A 6,000-nucleotide genomic window follows, 5' to 3' on the forward strand; every position below is an offset into this window, starting at 1 on the left:
TAAAATCTGTTTGGTCATCTCCGAGAAAAAAAAACGCGGTTAAAATACAACGCGTTTTGTCGATAACGTCTCTTATACAATCATATCTCCGGAACCAAAAGTCACAGCCATTTGATTTTTGAACTTGATCAATGACTCAACAGTAACTTTCAAACGAGCATAAGTTTTTTTAAATCGGTTCAGTCATCTCTGAGAAAACAAACGCTCACACATACACACAGACATTTTCCGTTCAAAAGTCGGTTTTCCAGCAAATTCTGATACGTTTCTATAAAGGAAGGTAAAAAGGTTATGAAAGTTTCTGCAATCACTGTAAAAATCGACTTTTTAACCGAGGCCAGAAGGGCCGAATGTCATACACCATTCAACTCACCTCGACGAACTGAGCAAATCTCTCTCTCTCTCTCACCGCAAAAAACTTCTAAACTGGACTCAAAACTCCACAAATTGATAGCCATTATCAGTAGGCAGCTAAACTAATCGGTTCTGGCTATCCTGGTTCCCGGTTTTCGATTAACGACGGGAGAAGATAGTCATATGCTCAAAATTGGATCTCACTCATTTTTCTCGGAGTTTGCAGAACCGATATTTCCAATCTTAGGGTCAAATGAAAGGTTACGTCTTATGGTCCTACCAAAAATTACTGAATATTTTTGGATTCAACAAAAATGTAAACTGTTGTTTAGATTACGATGTCGAAATCGTATAAAAACTTTTAATAAAAACTGTTTCATTCTGTATGTTATACTAGTCAATGCACAAAAAAATCATTGGTTTCTATCAAAAATCGAAGAGAAACATTTGAAAAGAATACCACAGTATTATGTATATGAGAAAGGCATCATTACACCACTAGTTGGATTAAAACAGGGTTTATTTTACTTCGTCATTGATTTGTTGTTTTCAGTAATGTTTCAGAAAATGACTAAAACTTTGTGGAGAATATAAACACTGAAAAAAGTTGCCTTTTATTTATTTTTGGTTTCAATTATACAGGTTTTAACCTTAAGGTGATTTGCCTCTTCGGGCCAGAAAAACTTTCTAACCCTATGTGCGACATATACAGACGACACTTGATACAACCGAGCATTGCAAGAAATGTAAACGCAATTTGAAGATTATAACGACAAAGTATTATTGGTCCATGACAATGCAAGAGTCGATGTATCGATAGTTGTGAAAATTTATTTGTAAGCAGACGTTCTACCTCGTCCGCCATATTTACCAGATATTGGTCCATCCGATTGCCATTTGCTCCAATCCATGGCGCATGGCTTGTCATAGCAGTTTCAAAAACCACCAAGCATTGGATCGATTCATGGGCCTAATCTGAAGAAAGGGAATTTTTCCGAACTACTATCCGAGCTTTACTAGAACGATGGCAGAAAGCAGTAGATAACAATGCTTCGATTAACGGTACTGTAGTGATAATCTCGTAATAAATAATAAAACTTTGCAAAAATAAAACAAAATAAGCCTAAGTTTATCGAGAAAATTCAGCCAATGCGAAATATTTTTCAATTTCTGATTCTCAACATTTCATTAAAAAAATATCTTATAATAGAGCTTTTCAAATCTGGCAAAGATCTATTTGAAAAATATCATAATATTACTTATATTCGAATCAAGTGCTGAGTTTTTCAATTACTGCCCTTATAATGAATTCCAGGAATCTAGTTTCCTACCAAATCAGGATATTGTTGAATTAATTGACTTGTGCTGAAATCGTTTGAAGCTTAGGATAGAAATGATTGGTACGACGATAATTCCATTCAGGTTAGGTAACTCATACGTTAATATTGCAATTCTTAAAACTGTTAAAAAAGTAGATTGAACTTAGTCGAAAAATTGTATATTCCGGAATTGCAATTAAAACTAGAATCCATTAAAAGATTCATTTTGAAATTTCTGTAAGCTACTGTCATAAACTATGAGAAATCTGTTCAAGCTCTTTTAAAAATCTTTGAATACGTTTACAGTTTTTCTCCGGAGTTACCTACAATTACCGTACTTCATACGTTCTGGGAAATGACTTTAACAATGGTTTAAAAAATATCGTTCCAAAAGTGTACGTTCGAGAAAGTTTTTCTTTAGGTAAAAGAAGCTATTTAAAAAAATATGAATTTGAAAAAGGCAAATTTTTAGCTGAACGAAGTCTAACGATATTTGCATATCTGATGCTTAAGAAGATATTATACCTTTGTTAATTTTAGTACACTAAAGTCTTTTTACGCGGGAAATACGTATTGCACAAATAAAAACCGCGCATAACACATTTAGGTTCGTAAAATCCGCGTGAAAATCGCAATACTACAGACAATTTTTTTTTGTTGCCAAATGTCTTCTAAAATTCTTGCAACATCGAGATCTGATGTTATCGCGACAAAAAATTGTTGAAAAAAAATCGATCTTATAATTTGACTTTTGAGATTTCCGAAAACGAACATTTTCTTCTGATGCCAAATGTCTTAGAAATGTTTGAAACGTTGAGATCTGGTGTAATCTCGAAAAATGTTTTTGTGTGTTTGAGAGTTGACTTAGAAAAATTTCAAGATAACATAGCTTTGAAAATTCTTATGAAAACACGTTGCTTCAGAAATCCGCGAATGCAAATTTCGTCAGACATTTTTCAGATCTTTTACAATATTAAGAAATCCGGTTGGTGATAATTATTGCAAAAACTGCTAAATATCTTTTGGAATTGCTTGAAGCCGTTCGAAATCCATTGCATTTATTTTAATTCTGAATCTACCTCATTCTTACTTTTCTTTACGTTTCGTCTTAGACTCGTCAGTGCAGGGCAGTTCAAATTGAACTGCTTAGTGCAAACTTAACGTTCAACTTGTACCGCTAAGCAGACGTAAAGTTAATGCTATTTTAAAAAAACACTTATTAATTGGCACCGAAGTGCTTTACTTTACTTTCGGCTAATACTGGCCGATTCAGGTATGGTCATTTAGGGGTTAACCTAAGTTTGTGCTTAGGGCACATAACCGTTTTTACTTTTCTTTACGCTCCGTCTTAGACTCGTCAGTGCTTTATTCTGATTTGATAAGACATCTGCAGTTGTTGATTTATTCATTTTATTATTTTACCACTATTGCGGTGAAGTTTTTTGACTAACAAATAAAAAACTAATAAAAAACCCCTAAATGACCTTCACCTGAATCCACTAGAAGAATCCGGAACTCGTTCGGCACGTAAGCAAACACAGTGCATTTCGCTGCAAACTACACAAGTGTTCTGTATGTAGCAAAAACTTTATGTTCGCTTAGCGGCTTCTGTTAGACTGCTGGGTAACAGTTCAAAATAAACTGTAATGCACTGACGAGTCGAAGACGAAACATAAGGTACATATAACTAGACAAAACATAGGGTACACGATAAGCACTTCTTTTTTTAGAATATGTAATATGAAACCGATAGTTCCATTATTCACCAGCACAAATCTCAAAGCTTTTCTAGCGGTGTAAATCCTTCTAGGTCCTTTTCATTAACACCACACATCCCAAAGTTGATTCGAAACGCCTTAAAACAGGTCGGATCTAGCGACTTTTACTGATTCAACCAGCAAAATCGCATCAATGATGCAAAAAGTTATAAATTTGCTACCGACGACGTTCGCACAAGGAACCCTTCTGTTCGGGGTTGGGATCCTTTCCGGTGGTACAGCTTATCTCAGTGTCCATCCGACCCAGAATTATTCATAAGCACTATGGTTCGAATGAATAATTCAGCACCGATCTTAACCAATATGTTCCTAATTTTAATCTAATTTATAGTGTTTGCAAGCGTATGATGCTTAGAACCGGCGAAGGTAAATTTTCCCTCTCGAAAAGCACTTCAACGGTAACATCAACTTCATCGTCAATGACTTTTCCGCGGTCGGAATGACCACCGGTCAATGTAAACTAATTTTCACTAATTAATTTCTACCTGTCCACCGATCGGCTTTTTAATAGCCTATCGATGGTTTTTTGAAGCTGAGTGTCATCATATATCAATCCTACCTAGTGCGTAACATGTTCATTACGGTTCCCGCGGGTTTGGTGACCGCTAATTACTCAAAAAAGTTTAAAGCTGTTAGTTAAAAAATCCAGACCTTTCTCGCCCTTACTTCGGTTGAGAAATCCCTAACTAGTCCCTAAGTTGCACCATCCTCACCTCATAGCATATCTAGCCTAGATTCAAAAATATTGTAAGCAACAAAAAAAAAGGAGCTGCAATTTCCATAAAGTGTTCTTAAAGTGAGATAGCACGAACTGGCCAATACTTACACACGAAATTTACAAACACCATCCCAAGCGCATTTTACACTGGAATCACTTCGCTTTCAGCACTGGCAGCATCCCGCAGCATAATAGCATTGCCTCACTTCTACACAGAGAGATTTCTTTTTCGGAGCCCAATCTTTTCCACCCTATGACCAACCAATCTTCGTGGTAACTACCAGCTTGCTACGGAACACCAACACACATTCGACTTAAATTTTCTTATAAGATTTGATGCTCGATACGAATTCGGACCCGGACCGCACGAATTGTTTCACGGTTAGATGAAATCTGTGCCACTAACAACATCCAATAAACTACACATCGATCCAGAACGACACTAATAACATTAACTATTTTGGTAGATTGCACAACATAATTTAAATCTATTTTCCGGATTTGCCCGCAGTAACAGTAACTCTCACGGTATAGGCGGTGAATACACTCACACCCATACAACTTTGCCGTAACAACAGCAGCAGTAGGTTCACGCGGAGAGTTGGTACAATCAGAACACACGAGAAAACAGCGAAAAACGAAACACCGCTGAAACTGGGACAACCACAAAATGTCAATATTTTGGGCTACGGATTTTGTTTAATGTTTTCTGGTCGGAAATCGAACGCAAGTTGAACTGCATCGAAGCCAGTAAAACGTAGTTCCAGCTGTTAGTGGTCACTCTCACTGCAGATGTACGATATTCATCCTGGAGCAGGCCTTGAACTGTGAGTCTCCAGATTGTAAACAAACTCTTGCGAGTAAGCAAATGTTGCGTCTGTCTTTCATCGCCGTGTCACGGATTGTTTCAACCTCCAGTAAGACACTTAGACCGACAAAACTTGCTAACTTCTTCTGTCCGTTGATTTAGATTTAATGCGATAACTCTAATTTCTAATTAGACACCTGTCTCGGAACGTTCAGGTGTTGATTGTACCGAGTTTGTTGACAATATCAATGCTGAATTGCGGTATTTCTAGTACACTCGGAAAAAATCCACTTTCGTCACTTGGATCGGTCAGCTTCACGGCTGTATACAATTAGACACAAAACAGTTATTTCACAAACAATCGCGTTACACTAATGAAAACGTAAACACTTTTTGTCCTATGTTCAGCTTGCAGAATGTTCTGAGTGCTGTCAAATCATTCACCCAGCAGCAACTCGCTTGTTTGGTGATTCTGCCTGCTGCCGTTGGCCTTCTCTCTCCGTCTCTCTATCGCTGTTTACAGTTTCGTTACACATGAGAATCGACACTCTCGCAATCGAAGTACGGGCGCGCACACACAACACTAGTTACAGAATTCCAATAAGAAAATCACCATAATGCGGCAAGTGCCGTGTAGCTCACCGTAGATATCAACGCCAGTCGTAACGCGAGCGTTACTTGACCTAGCACCAGCGATTAGGGACAATACGACCGTACAACTTTCGGTGTTGAATCGATAGAAAGGATATTTTCCGGACGCATCCGTTTGCCACCACGGTTACCTAGAGACTGACAAACGTGCGTCACATGGCCGTGCTTTTGACTTACTGTGCCTGTTGTAAGAGGAAGCTCTGGAAAGGATGACTACCGCTCGAGAGCAAGGATGCGGGTGCTACACGGAGAGAAAGCATTCGCTGCGCATGTCCAGGGTATGGTTACAAATCTGTTGTTGTTCTCGCCTTTCGGGGAAGACTATTCGATGCTGGCAAATTTTGACAGAATAGAGCCGGTTGACAGACGATT

The 6,000-nt window shown here is 37.9% G+C and overlaps 1 protein-coding gene across 1 annotated transcript in view; it reads right to left on the reverse strand.

The window, feature by feature from the left end:
- Window positions 1-5,791, reverse strand: part of LOC131434462 (protein O-mannosyl-transferase Tmtc3-like) — a 696,449-nt gene extending 690,658 nt beyond the window's left edge. Inside the window, exon 1 of the mRNA XM_058601183.1 lies at window positions 4,278-5,791. The gene's annotated coding sequence lies outside the window, so the exon portion shown is untranslated. The remainder of the gene's footprint in view (window positions 1-4,277) is intronic.
- Between the last annotated feature and the right edge of the window lie 209 nt (window positions 5,792-6,000).

Source organism: Malaya genurostris, chromosome 3 (genome assembly GCF_030247185.1).
Source record: "Malaya genurostris strain Urasoe2022 chromosome 3, Malgen_1.1, whole genome shotgun sequence".
Classification (NCBI taxonomy): Eukaryota; Metazoa; Arthropoda; class Insecta; order Diptera; family Culicidae; genus Malaya; species Malaya genurostris.